This window comes from Canis aureus, chromosome 1 (assembly GCF_053574225.1).
Source record: "Canis aureus isolate CA01 chromosome 1, VMU_Caureus_v.1.0, whole genome shotgun sequence".
In the NCBI taxonomy this organism is placed as follows: Eukaryota; Metazoa; Chordata; class Mammalia; order Carnivora; family Canidae; genus Canis; species Canis aureus.
The window spans coordinates 74,462,562-74,485,775 of NC_135611.1; the positions used below are offsets into that span (position 1 = coordinate 74,462,562).

Here is a 23,214-nt window from a genome sequence, read left to right on the forward strand (position 1 = left end):
CCATGCAGGGAGCCCAATGTGGGACTTGATCCTGGTCCCCAGGATCATATCCCAGGCCAAAGGCGGCACTAAACCGCTGAGCCACCCGGGCTGCCCTGGATATTTCAAATCTTGAGTAAATTCAGACATTGACTTAAATCTCTCTTTATAAAGTAATATTTATTTTAAAATTTAGTTAATACTTGTTTCCAAGGTATGCATAATATTTGTTTCAAAAAATTATAAAACTTACGTTTCTGCATTGTATGCCCTCAATTTTATAAGGGTGATTCCCAAAAGTTGTCAAAGAATATTCTACAATGTATATTTTTTATAAGAAAAAAAGAACATTCATGCATTTATTATAAGGCATAGTATAGGACCCTACCTCTCAGTTTGCTTATAATCTAACACAGAAGAAATTAGATATATGCACAAGTAACTTTAGCACACTAATTAGTGATAGGTTCTAAGAATTGGTTTCGAAATTATTAAATATGAGAACAGTCAATACCAACAAAGTATGTATGTTTCTGAGTGACTCATAATTGTCTGGCAAAAGCTAATGCCAAATGCCAAAGCTAATAACTATAATAAAGCAGTCACTAAAGAACAAAGTTGAAATCATTTCTACTTCTAGTTTTGGGGGTGGAAAGATAGGAATTTTTTAAAAAGTGTACAGATGTTTCTAGTGCTCAAAGACTTCGAGTACCACTAAAAGGAATAGCTATTTTAAGACCTGTGGGAAAGAGAAACAAGACAAAACCACTGGTCATGAAAGTAATCAGGGATATTTTAGAAAGCCTCTGAGAGTAGTATTAAAAAGTTGGAGCTGACATTGTTCTAGTGGAAGAAAGCCTCTTTCTCTTTTCAGTCAACTCAGGATCTCAGAGGTAAGCGTTTGACTCGATTATGTCAGCTACACACCTGCATATACTCTAAAGCCAAGTAAAACTGGTTTTACTAACCATTCAAAATCAGATCACTCTATCCAGTCTCTAGGCTGTGGTCTAATAGGTGCAGCCATTCAGTAACAGTTGCAGGCCACATAGCATTTCCAAAAGCTCACGCCTGGACAACATGAAATCCTAAAGGCAGAAAAGAATTTCATTCTTGAGTTTGATAAGGCTATATTAAGCCATGAAATGTATATTATAAGGAGTGTGATAATTACGGCAGGATTTCATGGTCAACAAAGCAGGTTCCAGGTTTTCAGTGATCATTTCATAGCTTGTGTCTTCGCCCCTCCTCTGTGAGAGCATGTATACGTGTACAACATTACTGCGAACTCAGATCCCTTGAGGCCTTCCCAATTCCTGCCCCAGTGCACACGATCTTAATCTCAGGAAATGGAGGCATGTTTCTCTAACCCAGAGGACCTTTTCTTCTTTGTTGTGTATGCTAGACTTACTTACCAAACGAATAACAGCTATCTGCAAATCGAACAAAACCAGTATAAATTATGAATAGATACTAATGAAATGTATTTTTAGCATTCTTATTTGCCCAGTGCTATATAGTGGAGGTCTAGCATATCTCATGACTTTAAAATTATATGGATTCAACCACATGTACTTGACAAGAAAACTGATCACTAATATATACACTCTATTTTTTCTGTGTTTTGAGGAATTTTAAGGAGGAATGTTGAGTAACTCAATTTTTGTCTTAGATTAGAACCTAACATCCATGTATGAAATAATTCTACTGCATCTATTTTTTTAAATGCCATTACCAAAAGAAAATGAATCTTGGCAGCTTTCTGTCTGGTATAAGCTAACTTTGATAATATTTTTTAAAGTTTGCATGTGATAACTATTATTAGCTCTACTGTCTTTACAATGTAATTTTATTTTATTTGAAAACATTTTTATTGAGGTATAATCAACATATAACATTATGTTAGTTTCAAGTATACAACACAATGATTTGGTATTTGCATATATTATTAAATGACCATCATAAGTCTAGTTAACACCTATCTTTGTGCATAGTTTTAATTTTTTTCTTGTGGTGAGAATTTTTAAGATTTACTCTCTTAGCAACTTTCACATATGGAATACAGTATTCTTAACTATAGTCACCATGCTGTACATTACATTACCTTGACTTATTTATTTTATAACTGGAAATTTGTGCCTTTTGACACCTTCCACCCATTTTTGTCCACCCCCCTGCCCCATTGGCAACCACCAATCTGTCCTCTGTATCTATGGTCTTAGGTTTTATTTATTTATTTTTTCAGTTTCTACATATAAGTGAGATCATATGGTATTTATTCTCTGTCTGGCTTATTTCACTTAGCATAATGCCCTCCGGTTTCACTCATTTTGTTGCAAATAGCAAGATTTCATTGCTTTTTATGGCCAAATAATACTCCTTTAAAAAAAGATGTATTTATTTATTTGAGAGAGAGAGTGCACAGTGACAGGAAGGGCAAAGGGAAGCAGAGACAGAGAAGCAGACTCCCCACTGAGCGCAAAGTCCGACACAGGGCTTGATCTCATGACCCTGAGATCATGACCTGAGCTGAAACCAAGAGTTGACTATTTAACCAGCTGAACCACCCAGGCACCCCAGCCAAAATATAGCACATTTTCTTTATCCATTCGGTTGTTGATGGACACTTGGGTTGTTTCCATATCTTGGCTGTTGTAAATAATGCTGTGATGAAAAGGGGGTTGCATATATCTTTTTACTTAAAAAAGTAAGTGTTTTCATTTTCATTGGATAAATACCCAGAAGTAGAATTACTGGATCATGTGGTAGTTCTATTTTTTAAACATTTTTAGGATCGTCCATACTGTTTTCTGGTGGCTGCATCTATTTACATTCCTACCAACAGTGCATAAGGGCTCGTTTTCCTCCACATCCTGTTGATCTTTGATCTTCAGTAAATCTAAAATTAGGTTGTTCAAGACTTTTAGCTGTCTTAGAGAGTAAATAAACACTTAATCCCCTAAAATCCCGTGGGCTTATTTCACCTACATTATCCTTATTCCCCCAATTTCTATTGCTTTGAGAAGTTCCCATCCAACAGTCACTGTTCTCATTTTTGTCTTTCCAAATGCTTTTTATTTTTAAGATTTTTTGTATTCATTTTAGAAAGAGATAAAGACTGCAAGCTCAGGGAGACGCAGACAGGGAGCATCTCAAGCAGACTCCCTGCTGATCGGGGAGCCCGACATGGAGTTCAATCCCACAACCCTGAGATCATGACCTGAGTCAAACTCAAGAGCAGATGCTTAACTGAGTGAGCCACCCAGTCGCCCTCAAATGCTTTTTAATTAAGTGCTTGATTTTATGATGTATTTAATTCCTGAGATGCTATTCTCATTCTACTGCCAGTCTATTTTAAACCAATATTTTCAATTCAAAGAGTAATCACCAAGTACTTTCCTATGAATCACTGTATATAGGAGAAAAAAGAGGAGATAATGACACTCTTGTCTTTTTGTAAATAACTGTGATGCATGAAGTATGTGGGATATATGCTAAAATGAGTTTTACAAGTCGCATGATGTCTTATTTTGGGTTGCTATAACAAAATATCATAAACTTGATGGCTTCTCAACAACAGGAATTTATTTCTTACAGCTCAGGAGGTTGAAAGGCCCAGATTAGGGTGCCAGCATGTTTGAATTCTGATGAGGATCATATGCTGACTTTTCATTATGTCTTTACATGGCTGATAAAGGAGTGAGCTGTCTCTTTATCCTCTTCTTATCAGGGTACTAATCCCATTATTGAAGGCTCTACCTTTATAAGTTGTCTCCTAGAGGCCCATCTCCCAAACCATCACTTCACATTTCAACATGTGGATTTGAGGAGGATGTAAATATTCAGTCTATAACACATGAGTGTTGGGTTCTCAAGGCTAGTTAATTCCAACCTGAGAAATAATCTGGAAAGACTTCAGAGAGGAGAGTGTATTTGAAGTGCATACTGAAGGATAATAGTGGTAGTAAGCCTGGATTTCTCATAGCATCAGGTGTATAAAAATGTACCTTTTTAGTTTTCCTAAAATTTTCCTAAAACTGAACTTGATTTCTATCTCAGCTTTTCATTTCTGCCTAATACTAGAAAATTTTATTGCTGAATCTGCTGTAGGTTGCCAACCAGTCTGCCTCTCAGAGGGCTGAGCCCTCCACTGTGGCTAGCTTCAGCTATTATGAAAGCTTGTGTCCATCTGATCTCTGGTCTTACCTTCCCTCCTGTATGGTGGCTTTCTTTTGTCCTGGCTGCAAGACCTTTGAGGATCTTCCACATCTCACTCTTTCTCTTTACTAATCTCACATTTCTTGGCTTTTTGAAATTTTCTCCATTTTTTCTCAAAAACTTTTTGGCTTGCTTAGTCTTTATGGGATCTCGTGAGTCCAGACATCTATCTGATGGTAGTTAATTACCACGGGTACAGTGCTGACTTTGGGGTAGGGGACAAGATGTACAGGCTGTGTTTGACTGTACATTGCTGAGTTCATAATAAATAATAAATACTGAGTGGAAGTAAAATGTGAAAGGTACTGAATAGGGAGGCATAAATGCTTTGGTAGTTAGCTTATTAATTCAGACTCCACTGATTTAAAATATGTGGTAGTCCAGACAAGGTCTGGGATGATGGTTATTTGTCTAAAAGATGCCCTAACTACAACAAAAGTTCTTTCTAACTTCAAGAGCATCCATGACTCCTCCTAATGAACATTTGCTGAGTGGCCAGTATATATAAGACTTTGAGCTAAGAATTAGCTTTGAAAAGAGTATAGTTCCTGCTTCAAGGAAATTGGGGGAAATATTGAACATAAGTTATGTGTAAGAAAAATAATGGAAGTAGACTATAGGCACACAGGTTACCTTATGGGTGGTAGGGAAGAGAAGGGGCAAGCTTATTATCCTAATAAAAGTGTAAAGAATGTCAGGCAGATATTAGTGAACAAATTGCTTTCACACAATTTTCAAATCTAGTTATATATATTGAACTACATTTGATAATTCTTATCTGTTAGTGAAAAACTTTTTCTTTATTAGTAAATAAGAACTTTATTAATCAGTGCAAACTTGACCATTGATTTCCTAACTCTAAATATATGAAGGTAGTAAAATTATATTTTTAAAAAAGATTTATTTGTGGGATCCCTGGGTGGCGCAGCGGTTTGGCGCCTGCCTTTGGCCCAGGGCGCGATCCTGGAGACCCGGGATCAAATCCCACATCAGGCTCCCGGTGCATGGAGCCTGCTTCTCCCTCTGCCTGTGTCTCTGCCTCTCTCTCTCTCTGTGACTATCATAAATAAATAAAAATTAAAAAAAAAAGATTTATTTGTTTATTTTAGTGTGTGTGGGGGAACCGATGGTGGAGGAGAGACAATCTCAAGCAGACTCTGCACTGAGTGTGGAACCTGATGTGGGGCTTGATCTCATGACCCTGATCATGACCCAGACCAAAACCAACAGTCGAACCCTGAACGAACTGTGCCACCCAAGCACCCCAGTAGTAAAATTATTTTTAAAAATTATCTAATTCAGAGTTTTTCAATAAATGACATGGAGAATAAGGACATAGAAAAGACAATCAGATGCTAAAACATAATGGATTCTCCCATCTAAAAGACTAAGGCTGGGGCACCTGGGTGACTCAGTCAGTCGGGCGTCTGCTCCTGATTTTGACTCCTGATTTTGGCTCCTGAGGGCATGACTCTCAGGGTCCTGAGTTCAACTCCTGATTCAGGCTCTGTGCTCAGCGTGGAGTCTGCTTGTCCCTCTCCCTCTGCTCCTCCCTCCTCTACTGCCCCACCAATCAATCAATCAATCAATCAAACCTTTTTTAAAAAAAAGAGTAAAGATATCCCTGAAATGCTTGTTTTCTAGAATAAGTGTCTTTAAATATCCTTGCTATCCTCAAACTAAATCTAGTTTTATCAAACGATTCAGTAATTGCACTGCTAGGTATTTAACTGTTTGTGTTAAAAAATCAATGAGGTCACAACACAACCATACCATATCCATATAATGAAATGTTATTCTGGAATAAAAAGAAATGAGCTACTTAGCCACAGCAAGACATGGAGGAACCCGAAATGCATGTTGCATTTCAATGAAAGTGAAAGAAGCCAGGGATTTGAGGTAGGTATCTTGTTTTGAAGAGGGAGGAGGAGGCACATTTTTGGCTCACCACACACAGATTAATATACACAAATATTTCTTGTCTTGGCAGCTTAGAGGGCCTAAGAGAAATAACACCTTGGTCGTTACAAGTATATCCATTGCTCAGATGTTGGTTTCTAATACTACTATCCAGTAGAAGAAACCAAAAATCCTGGTGCAATAGCTGATTTTAGGACTGGGACACGAGCTATACAAGATGATCCAGAACATTTTGTAGAGCCATAAACTAAGAAAGTTTTAACAACAACAAAACACATTTATGAGAGTGTTTTAAAGGGATACAGGATTCAACTGAAAGAGTTCTATGGCCAAAATCGGAAAAATTTGAGCAAAAAAATAAAGTAGTGTTGGATTATGACCCAAAGTTTAAAATAAATATCCGAGAGTCCATACTGATATAAATAAATGATTGAGTAAATCACTAAAGAGGAGAAGAGACAAATATCTTGTAAAGAATTCCAAATAGTTTATGTAGATACTCCATTCTAAAAGAGAGCAGGACTCCTTATCCCTTAAGTAGGGGCTGTGCATAATGACTTCCCTCCAAAGTATGGAAAGGTGGTGAGGGAGGGAGGGATAACTTTACAGTGGTGAAACCTGACAAATACTACTGTCAGCCAGGTGATGAAAGTCAACACCAACAGCTAAAAATCACCTTGATAGTCTAGATCTTTTATGTGATGGAAATGACACTTACCTTTGTGGTTATCCCTGCCCAAACCCATAATCCTAGTTACCATTACAAAAAGAACAGGCAAATTGAAACTGAGGCAGATTCCACAAAACACTTCACCAATACTCCTCAAAATAGTCATCAAAACCAAGGAAAGTTTGAGAAACTGTCATAACTAAGAGGACCCTAAAGAGGCATGACAACTGGATGTAATGTGACATCCTGGATGGGATGCTGGGCAAAACATGGACATAAGGGAAAAAGTAAGGAAATGTGAATAAAGTGTGAGCTATAGTTAATAATACATCAATATTGGCTCATTCATCTTAACAAATGTAGCACATTAATGTAAAAGGTTACTAATAGGGCAACAGTGTGCAGAGGTGGGGCAGTATTTTGTTTTTTTTAAAGATTTTATTTATTTATTCATGAGAGGTACAGAGAGAGAGAGAGAGAGAGAGGCAGAGAAACAGGCAGGCTCCATGTTGGGAACCCAACATGGGACTCGATTCCGGGTCTCCAGGATCACACCCTGGGCCAAAGGCAGCGCTAAACCGCTGAGCCACACGAGCTGCCTGGGGCAGTATTTTGATACTGTCTGTAGTATAGGTTCAATTTTTCTGTGAATCTAGAACAGTCCAAAAACAAGTCCATTGATAGGATAATATCTTCATTACTATTCTACTGTCTTCATAGTCAGTTGTTTGGGATTTTTTTAAAGATTTTATTTGTTTACTCATAAGAGACATACAGAGAGAGGCAGAGGGAGAGAAGGAGGCTCCCTGCAGGGAGCTCGATGCAGGGCTCTATCCTGGGACTCCAGGATCACACCCTGGGCTGAAGGCAGGTCCTCAACCACTGAGCCACCCAGGTGTCCCAGGTTGGTTTTTTTTTTTTTTTTTTTTTTCAATTTAAAGATTATAACTTAGTCGCCATCCCACTTGGATGGGAAGACATGTCCTGGGGTCTAGAGTGAGCTGCAGAGTCCTCCTCCCTCACGGATCCATGTGGATTTTGACAAGATTCTTAACCTCTCTGCACCTCAGTTGCCTTGTGAGCAGAATAACAACATGTCTCAGACACTTCATGGAGATAATAATATTATACCTCCTTTCTTAGATTTGTGAGGTTTAAATGAGACAGTATCTTGATGGTAAGTTCCATGGGGCCCTGGTCTACTTGGTACAGGGGTCGGTAACCTTATATATAAAAAGCCAAATAGAAAATAAGCCTTATGAACTATATGGTCTCTGTTACTCCATCTCAGTTCTGTAGTGGGAGAAGAAGCAGACTTAGACAATATGTAAATGAATGGGCATGTTAAGATGCCACTTAAACTTTATTTATGGAAGCTGAAATTTAAATTGCATATATAATTTTCATGTGCCAGGAAACATTACTCTTCCTTTGATATTTTTTCCCCAACCATTTCAAAATGCAAAATCACTCTTAGGCAGGAACTAAAGCTCACTCTGGACCCCATACATCAAAGTTAGCTAGCCAGAAAGTCAAGCTCTTTCAATTATTAAAAAAAAAAAAAAAAAAGAAAAGAAAAGAAAAAAGAAATTAGCACATTAAGAAGAAGCTGAAATAGAAATGAAGGTAGGATTTTTTTAGGATCCTAAATCCAGACAGTGGGCTGGAGTTAGCCTACCAACCATACTTTGTTGATCCCCGGTCTAATACTAGGTAAGTATTCACTAAATTCAAAAGCTATTCAGTAGTATAGTAATAGCATTAGTATTATCACCTATTTCATTCATAACTGTAGCAGCTAGAAAGTGAATATGTACAAGATCATGAGATTTGGATTTATAATTTCAGTTGTATCTTTGCAATTTAAAAGCAGCGAATAAAATAAAATAAAATAATAAAATAAAATAAAATAAAATAAAATAAAATAAAATAAAATAAAATAAAAGCAGCGAGACAATACCTTCCTATCCGCAGACCCCAAGCTTTATAATGATAGACCTTTGCACTCTTAACTTCCTAAAGGAAGTTAAAAAGGTTGACAACATCAGAAAAAAAAATCAAAATCATTTTGCCTTTTTTTTTTTACTTTCTTTTACTTTCTTTCCTAAATATGAGGTTTTTAGAAATAAGATATGAAGTAAAAAAATTTTCAGTCTATACATTTGTTTGTAGATCCTTCACGATACTGTTTCAATCAGTTCTGGAGGTTCTAATTCAAAACCTTAGAGAGAGGGGTACCCGGGTGGCTCAGTCGATTAACTGTCTGTAGCTCAGGTCATGATCTTGGGGTCCTGGGATTGAGCCCCGTGTTGTGGGGGTTGGGGAGGTGTCCCTGCTCAGCAGGGAGTCTGCTTCTCCTTCTCCCTCTGCTCCTCTCCCAGCTTATGCTCTCTCTTGCTCCATCTCAAATAAATAAATAAAATCTTTAAAACTGCTAGCCCCCCACACAGAAATGTTGAAGACCCAGGGGTATGGTTTTAGAGAACCACGGGTTAGACCCTGAAGTCACAAGGCAGTTGTTCCACAATCAATCTCACAAGAAAAACGAAGCAGAAGCTACTCAATTTATTTCTAAACTCTGGTTCGAAGTCTTATGCTTGGTGATGCTTCCTAGATAATATAAATTCTAGGTGAAGTAGGACTGTTTTCAATGACAAAAATGCTGGGAGGTTGTTGAAATGGTTTTAAAAATCCACTTGATTCCTAGCTTCTGGAGTCAAGCACTTCTATCCTCCGCAGCACCTAGCAACCATGTTTCAAATCATATGTGCTGCACTGTGGAAGTGAATTATAAATTCTTATTCATTTAATTTAGCTGTTGGAGTGGAACCAGAAAAGAATAGAGAAGCCTGAGCCAACAGCCAGAAGAAAGCATTAGTTAACCTATGGCACGTCCTTCGTTCTTCGAAAAGACTCTTTAATATGCTGGTATGCATACCCCAGTGTGATGACTTGGATGTAAAAAGCACAGATTGGCAATATACCTTTTTCATTTTAAAGAGCGGAGAATGTGTGTCTTTAAAATCAGACTTCACTTGAGATTAGGTCTGTCAAGAGGATTAGTGGTACTTTTTCCTCTTACACAATGCAATCGTGGATTAAAGAAGACTTCTGTAAACTGTGATGTTCTAGACAAATGTAAGGCTTAACAAAATTATTCTAATCACCAAACAAAGTAGTTTGTTTATTTAAAAGTATGTAATAAAGTGATTAAAATTAATAAAAAAATGGAAGGGGGCCCCTGGGTGGCTCAGTTGGTTGAGCATCTGACTCTTGGTTTCAGCTCAGGTCGTGATCTCAGGGTCGTAAGATCAAGCCCAACATTGGGCTCTGAGCTCAGTAAGGAGTCTGCTAAAGTTCCTTTCTCCCTCAACCCATCCCCTCTCTCTCCTTCTCTCTGTCTCTCTCTAATAAATAAATAAATCTTTAAAAAAATATATATATATATAATGGAAGGACAAACCATTACATTTAAAAATTAAGTTGCCTATAGGGAGGGAGAGAATGAGGGGAAAGATTTCTTCAAATATATTTTGTTCATATATTTGATTTTGGAACCATGTATATGTTTCACCTAATCATATAAAATAGATGGAAAATTAAAATATAATCAAAGGAACTTAAAAATAGATCCTGTTGGTGTCATAACTACAGAGAGAGACATTAGTCTAAATGTCTCTGAAATATAGTAATTCAATTGCATATAACTAGAGGTGTATACCCAAAAAACTAAGAATCATAAAAATAATCTTCAACCGGGGCACCTGGGTGGCTCAGTCGGTTAAGCATCTGCCTTCAGCTTAGGTCATGATCCCAGGATCCTGGGGTGAGCCCTACATCAGGCTCCCTGCTCTGCTCTTCCCCACCACTTGTGCTCTCACTCTCGTTCTCTCAAATAAATAAATAAAATAAAATAAAAATAATCTTCAACTATTTTTCAATAACCATATTAATGGAGTTCATGGTAAACATGGGTGGAGTCTGCCTAATTCTGCTCCACAGCCTCACCCTTCTCATGTTGTATCCTAACTCTATCTCAATGTCTGCTTCCAGAAAACCCAACCTGTGACAGAGGTAGTATTTGTACTATTAATCTGCAACTTTTATATGTGTAGTTTGAGATAAAACAAATGAGTCATGTCCAGTTTGTTTAAAATCAGAATTTTTGAGGACACCTGGGTGGCTCAGTGGTTGAGCATCGCCTTTGGCACAGGTTGTGATCCCAGGGTTGGGGATCGAGTCCCGCATCAGGCATCTTGCTAGGAGCCTGCTTCTCCCTCTGCCTATGTCTCTGCCTTTCTCTCTTCCTGTGTCTTCATGAGTAAATAAATAAATATTTTTTTAAAAATCAGAATTTTTAGAGTAGGAGAAAGGAGTTTAAGTAAAGATCAAGGCCTATGTAAAAACTCCGTAGAGTTGGATTTTAACATAAGTTTTTAATGTGAACTCATGATATACTTTATCTTTATTTTTTATTTTTTTAATTTTATTTTTTTAAAGATTTTATTTATTTTGAGGTCATAATCTGGTCACTACAGGTACTCCTTGCTGCTATCCAGTTGTTTATGTTCAAATGAATTGGAATGAGCACCAGAACTCTTTGGAGAAATGGCTGATTCCAGTTCTGGAGCAAGCAAAATAAAAGGTCAGGCTGAAGTATCTTAAAATACCAAACAATAAGAAAACTACCAGGACTAGAAAGGTTTGTATGAAAGGGACTTGGAATATGGAAACAACATAAGTGTCCATCATTGACAAATGAATGGATAAAGATGTGAGATGCTTATAATGGAATATTATTCAGCCATGAAAAAGAATGAAATCTTTGCATTTACAAAAACATGTATGGACCTTGAGGGCGTTAGGCTAAGTGCAATAAGTCAGACAATGACAAATACCATATGATTTCACTTATGTGTAAAATCTAAACAACCAAAAACAAAACAAAAAGCTCATAGGTGCAGAGAACAGATTGATGGTTGCCAGAGGCAGGAGGTGGGGAGTGGGCAAAATGGGTGAAGATTGTCAAAAGGTACAAACTTCCAGTTATAAAATAAATAAGTCATGGAGATGTAATGTATAGTATGGTGACTATAGTTAATAATATTTATTGCATATTGAAAGCTGCCATCTTAAACTTGTTACAGGAAAAACATTCTATAATTATGAATAGTGATGGATATTAACTAGACTGGTTTGGTGACTATTTTGCAAGATATACAATATTGAATCATTATGTTACACACCTGCACACATATAATGTTGCATGTCAATTTTACCTTAATAAAAAAACACCTCATAATACATATAAGGATATATACTATATTATGAAACACTGCACCTAGTAAAAAAAAGAGGAGGAGGACTTGGAACCAACTTACATAGATTTCCATTGGCTAAAGATGGAGAAATTTGAGCATTAATTATTATAATAATAACTACAAGATATTAAAAAACTTCAAATATGTTCAAAATTTGTGAGTTCATAATGACACTAAAGAAAAAAATATCATTGGTCATCTTTGGAGGATGACAGGGAACTAACTCATTATTTTAAAAACTGGTTAAGAACAAAGAATCAAGCATTTACTTTGTTGTTCCTATATTAGTTGTACCACAAAGCAATCCAATAATTGAAAAATGGAAAACTTCTTTTTATAGAAGTACAACAGCTAGTGGTATCTGGGTGGCTCAGTGGGTTAAGCGTCTGCCTTTGGCTCAGGTCATGATCCCAGGGGCCTGGGATTGAGCCCTACTTCAGGCTCCCAGCTAAGCAGGGAGCCTGCTTCTCTCTCTCCCTCGGCCCCCTCCCTGCTTGTGCTCTTTCTCTCTCTCTCTCTCTCTCTCTCAAATAAATAAATAAAATCTTGAAAAAGAAATATACTAGCCAACAGTCAAGAATAATAATAGAAATAGAGTATCTCCATTTTTCAGTTCCTAGTAAATTAGGAATCTAGCCAACTGTCATCATCAACTGCTAACACACACACACACACACACACACACACACACACAGTCAAAGATAACTAGCCAACATGGGCTTCCTAAGGGAAGAATATAGCACTACCTGTGAAATTGTCTTGCCCTCCCCACCCCAAATATCAAATCTGAATGTGGTCAACACTCTAAATTGAAGCATCAGTGTAGACTAGGTCAGAGGAATGTTTTAAATGACACCCCTAGGGACAAAATCAGAAAATCTAGCCTTGTGGGAAACAACTAACCTTTTTTTTATCTTTAACAAAAAGTTGCAAGGTATTTAAAAAAGAAGAACCCCATAGATCAAGAGAAGACATCAAATTATTGCAATGTATAAACTGAATGTGTCCCCTCAAAATTCATATGTTGAACCCTAGCCCCTAGTGCGATGGGATTTGAAGAACAGGGCCTTTACGATGTGATCAGATCTCAGGGATAGGTGCTCATCAAAGGCATTAGTGCCCTTATAAAAAACATCCCAGAGAGATCCTTTCCCACTTCCTCCATAGGAGGACACAGCAAGAAGATGGCTCCCTATGAATCAGAAAGTCCATCCTCAACACTGAATCTGCTTTGACCATGGACTTCCCAGCTTCCAGAACTGTGAACAACACATGTTTGTTGTTTAGGCCACCCAGTCTATGGTATTTTTGTTACAGCAGCTCAAATGAACCAAGATCTTACTGGGATTCTTATCCAAAAAACAAAGTATAATAAATTTTTGTAAGGCAATCAGGGAACTGTGAAATCTGATTGTGTATTTGCTGGTATTTAGATGCTAACTAAGGCTAATTTTTTAGGTGTGATAATGATATTGTACTTATGTTTTAAAGAATCCTTGTCTTTAATGATATGCCTGAAATATGTATGTATGATGTCTGGGATTTGCTTTAAAATAATTTGGGTATGGGTAATGGTTGGTATTATAGAGGAGGAAAGATTGTCCACGGCATTTTTTTAAAGTTTTATTTATTTAAGTAACCTCTACACCAATGAGGGGCTCAAACTCATTACCCCAAGACCACGGGTTGCACACAATTTTGACTGAGACAGCCAGGTGCCCCTGCCCAAGAGTTTTAATTGTTGAAGCTGGGTGGTATACTGGTATATTATATTATTCTCTCTCCTTTCATAGATGCTTGAGAATTTCTGTAATAGTTAAAATTTTGATATATAAAAACAATGTTTAGGAAGATAAGGCCAATAATTAGGCTCAACTGGAAAAAATAAAGACAAATATACCTACTACAAGGAGAAAAAATATGAGAGTAAACTGCAGTAGCATTGACACTTGATGTGAAGGTTTCTGCCATATTGGACTTCCTTCCTCATTTATGTGGTCTATTTTCTTTACTATCTCAAGAAAATCTTCTTTTATACTTGTGGCAGTTGTTCTTCATTTGACCACCCATGATCCACTTTCTTGCCTTTCTTTGCCTCCTTCCTGGAGGCCATCTCTAGGGATTGTGTCATCCAGGCTCCTTTATAGACTGATTGATTTCTGGTGGTTGGGTTTTGCCAGGGTTGTAGGGAGAAGGTAGAGGTCAGTGTATTAATTTCACCATTTCCTACCTCCTGGGGGAATGTGGTTTTAACACTGGTAGCTTCCTTCCTTAGCTGCAGCTCTCCCAGGATGGTTCCTTCTCCCCAAGCTCTGAAGACATTGTTTTCTCCCCTTGTTCTTTTAGCCCTGGCATAGTAATGGATTCCCACTGCTGCATGCTCTACATGCACCAACATCTCTTGCTTGGTCTTGCATGAAGGACCAATAATCCCTTCATTAAATAGTCTATTCCTTAAAGCCTCCTCAGTTGAGACATCTGAGCCTAATTTCCTGTCAGATCTCCACTTTACTTACATTCTACTTTCGACAGTAGAATTTTCTTCGTTATTTTATTTTACCCTGCTCAAAGGTAAGGTTGAATTAAGCCAACAAACATGGAGCACCTAACTACCTGCTGGGCACTGTGCAAATATCTGCTTATAAAACAGTGAATGAGTCAGAGGTCTCTGCCCTCTTGGGACACACAGTCTACTGAGGGAGTAAGTCAATATAACAAGATCCATAGAGTTGCAAGTGATGGAAAAGCTGAACCCAAACTGGTTTATGGAAAAAGGATAATTTTTTGCTCATAAAAAATAAATTCCAGAAATAGAGCTTGGTTCCTATGAAGTGTTAGCTAGGACCTCAAGTTATGTTGCAGAACCCAAGCTCTCTTTCTCTAGGGCTTCTGGTTCTGCTTTCTGTGTATGGGCTCCATGCTTAAACAAGCTCGCCCCTAGATGGGCAAAGACGTTGCCACGGTTTGGGGAAGAGCAAGTCCCAGGAGACATCTCATTATTTCTCACTGGCTGATGGGGAGCGAGATGCTCCCATTGGCCCGCAGGATCCTCCTGCCCATTGTTAGAACCAGGGGCGAAGACGGCTTCGAAGTGCGGGTTAGGAGAATAAGTAGCAAAGGAGGTGTTCCCAGAGGGAAAGAATTTCCCAAAGCATTAGCTGTTCATAAACAAAGAGCAACAATAATGTACCTACATCAGTAAGTAAAAGATGATCTATATTTGTTACCCAAGATGATGGAAGGGCTCCCTGCTTTCGCAAAGCCTCTGCAGGGCTTAACTCCCCTCTCACTGTTCCTCCAGGGATCAGATACCCTGTGTGTGGACAGCACCCCACCTGCAATTCTGCCTCAGAGCTTTCTTGGTAGCTTTGGGTACCACATAACAGGGCAAACTGGAAGTGTGCCCCAGGAGCAACCCTTAGACAAGAGAGGAGACAAGTTGGTGGTTAAAAGCCCTAGCCTCGAATCCTTTACGGACAATTCTGTAGCTCTGTCTATGTGGCTCACAGAGGGTTCCTGGGGTGGGGTTTGAGGGAAGCTTCAGTTGCCCCTAGCCATAACCAGCCACTTTTGGGTTCGGTTTTCCTCCTTTCCTGATTCTCTCCTCTCTGTTCCTCACTGCTGTGTCCAAGAATCCCTTCCTAATAAGTACTTATCTCAGTCTCTGCCCTGGAGAGGTTTCTCTGGAACCCAGTTGAACCCAGAAGCCTGCAAAGGAGCTAGCTGAGGAGAAAGCAAGAGGAAGACCGCAGTTCTGAAAAGGAGAGTAGAATTCTCCCATCAAATAGGAAAAATAAATTAAATCAATTTCAGGTCATAAGGGAGAGCTATGAAAGGTAAAGAGGAAAGTGCATTTAATGAAGGTAAGACTGAATTGGGTGTACAGTTCACTATTAAGCATTCTTATAATTTTCATATTAATAAACATAATTTATCATGTTAATCAATGTGTATAGTTATTAAAGTTGATTAGCCTGTTGTCCTGTCCAATGCATTGCAAATTTTTTTGAAAACAGGAAGTGCTCCAAACTGATATCTCTAAATTAAATTAAACTGAGCAAATTAGCATTGAGTGGTAGTATATTCAAAGCACTTTTCGAAGTGTTGTAAAACAAATTTTACTTGCTGAAGAGGCCCTCAGAGTCTAGTGGAGGCAACAGATATATATAAATGGCTAATTTAAGACGTACCCACGGAACTATGGGGTTATATGTATAATCCTAGTACCCCGTGGCCATATAGTAAAGGTCATATTCATTCATCTTATACTAAGCATATTTTTATGCCAGATCCATATGAGGCACTTTTCATTTTTATCATTATTATTCAGGTGCAGAAAATATTAATGTGTCTCCAAAGGCCAACTCTTCTTACACCTACCTGCAAATTGTCTACCTTTGCTATGAACACCTTTCCTGTCTTTCTGAGATTCCCCAAAGAAAGCCAATTTGTAGACTCCTGGGTGGCTAAGCAGCTAAGTGTCTGCCTTTGGCTCAGGTCATGATCCTGGGATCCTGGGATCCTGGGATCGAGCCCTGCATTGGGCTCCCTGCTCAGCGGGGAGACTGCTTCTTCCTCTGCCTCTGCCTCTCTCTCTCTCCTGTCTCTCATAAATAAATAAATATTTACAAAATCTTTTTTAAAAAAGAAAGAAAACTAATTTTTCTTTTTCATGGCTTCCTATACATATTCTTTGAGGGCGGGGGGTTGTGGAATCTCTCCCTTGGGAAAATGCAAATGCTACTCTCACAGATTCACAGAATGTTAATTCTGAAAGGGATCTTAATCTCTTCTAGTGTTTCTCATGAACACTGGCGTATAGACTGTACACCAAGAAAAATGGATCAGGAGATTTGTGGCTGGAAGTCGCAGACATCGGGGTTCCAGCAGATGCATAACCAGAGGTGATCTTCACACCGTTAACCACCATTACTGTGCAGGCATTGACCAATTGGAATGCACACTGGACACCAGCGTGACTGCTCTGGGGCAACCAGATGACTATCAGCTTACCCATAAAGCTGTCCCCATCACATTAATATTGCTTGGCATTCATGGTTGGAAATACTACGTTAGAGATTGTTTAGTCCAGCCCCTTGGTTTTCTAGTTTATTTTCCAGCCCTTCAGTTTTTTCTAAAAAGAGACCCAAGGCCCAAAGGGGTGGTGTGGCTTACCAGAGGGCACATACCGAACTGGAATTTCTCCAAATAGCTCTATTTAAAGGTGACTCCTCTTTACCACTATTGGGTCCTCTCAGGATGCTTTAGTCCAGGCTCACCAGCTTCCTGTTCCTTTTCATGTCTAATGAAGGCAGTAGACTTACATAAAAGTACCATTGCATTTTCCCACTCTCGTTCCTTCCCTCTTGGTAACCTCCTATTCTCCTTCAAAACCCAGTTAGATTATTTGCTTCCTTTGTCTAATCTTCCTTAGCCATTCTGGGCAATGAGTTACTCCCTCTTCTTTTACTCATTTTTTCATCTTTTACCAGTGATTTTTTAATCAGCTTCAATATGATATCATTTACACACAGTGAAATGAACCCATGTTTTAGTGTACAGCTCAGTGAATTTTTAAAAAATATTTTATTTTTATTCATTTGAGAGAGAGAAAGAGAGAGCACCCGAGCAGGGCAGAGTGGCAGAAGGAGAAGCAGACTCCCTGCTAAGCAGGGAGCCTGACGTGGGACCTAATCCCAGGACCCCAGGATCATGACCTGAAATGAAGGCAGACACTTAACCACCTGAATCCCCCAGGTGCCCCAGTTCAGTGAATTTTGACCAATGAAGATACCTGTGTATCCACCACCACAATTGGTATATGTTACATTTCTGTCACTGCCAAGAGTTCCATCACAACCAGAAGTTAATCCTCCCACACCCCCTACCCCAACTGCAGGAAATCTCTGATCTGTTTTCTGTCACTAAAGATTTCTATTTTCCGGAATTTGGGGTAAGTGGACTTAAGCAATATGACTGTCCTGCCTCTGGCTTCTTTCGCTCAGGAAAATATTTTTGAGGTTTGCCTATGTTGTTGTGTGTATCAGTAGTTTTTTCCTTTTGTGTCTGAGTATCCAGTGTATGGACCAAAAATTTGTTTAACTGTTCACCTGTTGATGGACATTTAGGTTGTTTCAAGTAAATTGGCTATCATGAATAAATCTGGTGTGCATCCCCAGAGTCACTTACATTGGTTCATATTAGCATTTTTATATTAATTTTAATTATAGAATAGATATAGTAGAAAGAGCACTAAAGCCAGAGCCAAACCCTAGGTTTTTGATTCTAAGATAATGTATGTAAATTGCTCAGCACAGTTTCAGCACATATATAGTAAATGCTTAATAAATAATAGCTATTATGACTGCTGTTCTTTTTAGCTGTGTGATCACGAGTAAGTTACTTAACCTCTCTGAGTCTCAGTTTCTTCATATGTGAGAAATTCCCAGGGTCTTGCCCATACCCACAATGCCAACATTCACTGTGAGGGGAATCTAGCCATGGTGTAGGGCATTGGTGGGGGATGCTTTCCCTGTGCTGACCAGAGTGGAAGGTGTAACTAAGACTTGTCATTGGGGAGGGAGATAGGCCCACTGATTCAGGAAAAGGGGAGTTTATGGAAGATGCAGAAACAGACTAGATTATGCCTGTGAAATGGGTACTCGGTAGAAAGGCAGTGGAAGCCAGAAGAGGAGTGGGTGTAGGAAGTGGTAGCAAAGTTCACGTAAGGTTACGTTTGGAAATACAGAGCATTTTTTTTGAGTTTTAGGGAGCATATCCAGGATGGGCTGAGATGCTGAAGCAAGTGAATTATGATGATTCTCCCAAAATAACTTTGCTTTAGAGCTAAGGATCTCCAGCCAGGCTCAAGGTTGCACAGAACTTTCCCCATAGCTCTCTGCTAATTGAATTAAGCCCTTCTTGGCAATAAGGGAGCCTCCCAAAGACTGACTGAAAGGATTGATTTTGCACGTAGTATGATTCAGCATTCCAGTCGCTTTCAGGCTGCATACCTTGACTCAAATTCTTCTTTAGCTATCATCCCCTTTCATCTCCCTGTCATGGTTGGCAGTACCTGATTACATGACATGCTGGCAGCCTCCCAGTAATCTGTTGACTAATATTCACAATTACTGCTGATTCCTGGGGGAGAGGGCTCTGTACTGGGCTGGTGTGTCTTCATAGGATCCTCATCCACTTGTCAGCTTCAGCTGCAATGTCAAAGAAGATCAAAACACTTCAGTTAGAAGTGTTTTGTTTCCCAGAATCACATATGTGCTGGATTCAAAGCCAGCAGAGAAACAAAGAAAAGTCACAGAGGTGGTCTATCTTCCACTCCCTTGTATTTCATTACTGTGAGTTTGTACTCACTTTAAAAGCTCCCTGTGGGGCAGCCCGGGTGGCTCAGTGATTTAGCGCCGCCTTCCGCCCAGGGTGTGATCCTGGAGACCTGGGATCGAGTCCCGTGTCAGGCTCCCTGCATGGAGCCTGCTTCTCCCTCTGCCTGTGTCTCTGCCTCTCTCTTTCTCTCTGTGTCTCTCATGAATAAATAAATAAAATCTTTAACAAAAATAAATAAAAATAAAAGCTCACTGTGTCTTGCTCTGCCCCAAGCCTGCACCCAGCATTTTGACAAGCTCTGCACTTTCCTCCCCTTCATTCGTGATAATCTGTTTGGCTGCCTATTTCCTTTTCATTAAGTTAATAAATATGTAAAAATTGTGTTTCTAACTGCTAAGGCATCTCCCTCATAGGTTAAATATGTCATAGCTGTAAATTCCTTTGGAGAATTATAATTGATCTGAAATCAATGACTCCTAGGCCAGGAATTCCAAGTCACTCGATGTACCTGCAATTGGAGATATTTTGGAGTAGGCAGTTATTTTAGACTTTCTTTCCTTCATATCAGCCACTAACTCTAGGTAACATTGTCTAGGAGAAGAACAGAAACATTTTACAGTGTTTGTGATTCTGTGCAAGATGGTAATCTTACATGATTGTGCAAAAAGCTGAACCAGGAGCTACTTTATCATGGAAATCAGAACTGGTCATCCAGGTCCTCAGTATGGAACTAAAATAAATGAATAAGACACGGTAAAAAGGGAACTTACCCAATTATTTGTTTTGGTCCAATTCCTCCATGGTCATGTGAACAAAGCATATATTAAAAATTGTCCATCTCCCTTCCAGAAATAAACAGTAGCATGATTCATAAGGGAGGGAAAGGCCTGTATGGTATGAAATTGTCACCAGGCCAAAGAGATGTCTATAATTTGCTAGGATCACTGCAGTCAATAAAGAGTGTGGCTATCAGAATTTGGGTGCTCTCTGACCAATGGCAGTAAGGATTAATATGTGACCAATAGATCTGCCTTTTACAAAAACCATCATGTAGAGATGCTTCATTAGAGGTTCAGGGAACCCTTACATTTGATAAAGATGCTCTGGGGAGATCATCAAGATAGGAACATCACCAGAGAGAGCCGTGGCCTAATTAACTGTATTTTAACCCAAATGTATGAACAAATGAAGACACAACAGGTTGTGTTCTGCATGGAGCACACAGAGAGTAGTGTTGTGTTGGAGTCAGCAGTGCAGGTTTACAGGAGCCAGTTGTGAACTACTTGGGAATTTTGCCAGCAGATGTGAAATTCTGTTGGTAGTTTGAAGTCAACCATGGTGGAAATGTTTGTATCACAGAAATTGACAATTGCTAAAGATGAGGGCTTTTCCTTGATTAGTTTTGTTTTGCTTTGCATTCAGAGAGCTAGTTTATCAGTCCACCACAGTCTGGTGATACTGAAGGCAGAGACTGTCTGACAGGATAGATGCATTTTCATCTCTCCGAGGGGTGTGTGTGTCATTGTGGGGCTGGACTAGCTCATCAGACATTTCCCAGAACCTGGACTTAGCATTCCTCCAATTCTCTTTGCTCACTGAGCAACTGGCTGCTTATTATCATTTTTTTTTTTTTGGTACCAGTAGATGAATTGGTGCTCAATGCTATTCTCCAAAGTCCTGGGGATCCTAAGGAGCTTCCCTAGGGTGCATCGAGGGAAGGGAGGAGAAGAATTACATGAAGCTGAGCAGGTCTTCATCTATCTGCAACTGGAACAGCTTCATTTTCTTTGTTTTACATACTCGTGCCCTACCAAACAAAAACAAACAAATAAACAATAACAACAACAAGAAAAAACCAAAAAACCAACCAACCAAAACTTTGCTTGAAGAAAGCAGACCATTCTTTAAAAAAAACTTTTAAGAATAGTAGGCTAGAGCTCTTCACTCCCTCGAAAATCACATATACTTAACGTCAGTTAGTTTCCTACCAATTGATAAAGTTGGGAAGCACCAACTGAAAATTCGAATTTCTTAACTAACCATGTTGAAGACCAGACTCTTCGATGAGGAGCTGTCCTTCTGAGACTTTGACTGGGGTGGTCAGCACACCATCCTGATAGTTTCCTGTCTTACATGTAGCAACCAGGAAACGCTCTTTGCTACATGAAAACTGGAAAATGAGTCAGTCAGGTGAACTGGGTTCAAGTCATGGGAGGTTTTTACCTTTTAAAATGGCTCCTCTTTGGGGCAGCTGGGTGGCTCAGTGGGTTAAGCATCTGCCTTCAGTGCAGGTGGTGATCCCAAGGTCCTGGGATTGAGTCCTACATCAGGCTCCCTGCTTGGTGGGGAGCCTGCTACTCCCTCTCCCTCTGCCTGCCACTCCCTCTGCTTGTGCACTCTCTCTCTCTCAGATAGATAAATAAAATCTTTAAAAATAAATAAATAAAATTGTTCCTCTTCTCATTACAAAAGCAACCTGGATATCCCTTATAAAATTTTAGGCAATTAAAAGGCAAAAAGATCAAAATGAAAATCACTTTATTCATCATCCAAAGACAGTAGCTCTTTATACAAACACACATATACAACCACATATACATGACTTTATCTTTAGAGGAGTTTTTCAACTTTGAGTTCATAACATAATGTCACTTGACTGGTTCTTATCAGTTTGATCATCTGTTATACATGGGTGCAGCTTGATCTATACATGAAAGACCTCTTTTCTATATAAAAATTTAAATAAAAGCTCATGTAAAAACCTCAAAAATTTAAAAAATTCAAATCATTATTTTGGTGGGCACTACATGCATATAGTATAATCTACTAGTACAATATTGTATTCAATAAATTGCAACCTACCAGTTCTCCCCAGAGGAAACATTGTCATCAATTCTTCCGTGTTTTGTTTTGTTTTGTTTTTCTGAGATCGTCTGAGTATATGTAAGGGTATCTGTAAATTGTAATAGTTAACGTAAATGATTTCTGGTTTATGTGTGAAGGTGGAACTCAAACATTTGTAAATATATTAGAATCTTTTTAAAAAGGTTTTTGTTTTTGTTTTGTTTCTGTGCTGTATTCTTTTTCTTTTTTTAAGATTTTATTTATTTATTTTACAGAGAGAGCACGCACAAGCAAGGCGAGTGACAGGCAGAGGGAAAGGGAGAAGCAGACTGCCCACCCAATAGGGACCCCTATGCGGGGCTCCATCCCAGGATCCTGGGATCATGACTTGAGCTGAAGGCAGACACTTAACCAACTGAGCCACCTAGGCTGCCACTCTGTGTTTTAACTTTTATGGTTAGAGAAAGCTCTCATCTATGGTCACTACTACTGTCATAATTATCAGTAAACAGAATGCAGGGGCACCTGGGTGGCTCAGTTGGTTAAGAATCTGACTTTGATCTAGTTCTTTTTTTTTAAGATTTTAATTTTTTTTTCATGAGAGACACACAGAGAGAGGCAGAGACATAGGCAGAGGGAGAAGCAGGCTCCCTGAGGGGAGCCCGATGTAGGACTTGATCCCAGGACCCCAGGATCACGACCTGAGCTGAAGGCAGACACTCAACCACTGAGCCACCCAGGCATCCCTGACTCTTGATCTCAACTCAGATCTTGATCATGAGTCATGAGCTGAAGTCATGAGTTGAAGCCTGTGTTTGAAATAAAGACCCTAAAAACATTTTGCCTAGAAAGCAAAAAGAAAAATATCCTAGCATAATCACATTTAGAAGTGAGTAGGTATGTGTGTTTAGGAAGTCAGAA

General features: G+C 38.9%; 1 long non-coding RNA gene across 5 annotated transcripts in view; it reads right to left on the reverse strand.

Moving 5' to 3' along the window:
* LOC144318086 (uncharacterized) overlaps positions 1-23,214 on the reverse strand; it is an 84,210-nt gene that overhangs the window by 42,287 nt on the left and 18,709 nt on the right. For 2 of the 5 annotated variants that reach the window (XR_013383947.1, XR_013383944.1), the window contains exons 3-6: positions 22,312-22,402; positions 21,185-21,256; positions 19,958-20,040; positions 19,184-19,319 (exon numbers count right to left, since the gene is read on the reverse strand). This is a non-coding gene — a long non-coding RNA (uncharacterized LOC144318086). Of the gene's footprint in view, positions 1-947; positions 1,068-17,546; positions 19,320-19,957; positions 20,041-20,101; positions 20,180-21,184; positions 21,257-22,311; positions 22,403-23,214 lie in introns of those variants that run through there. The other 3 variants (XR_013383942.1, XR_013383939.1, XR_013383950.1) reach the window with 3 other exon arrangements.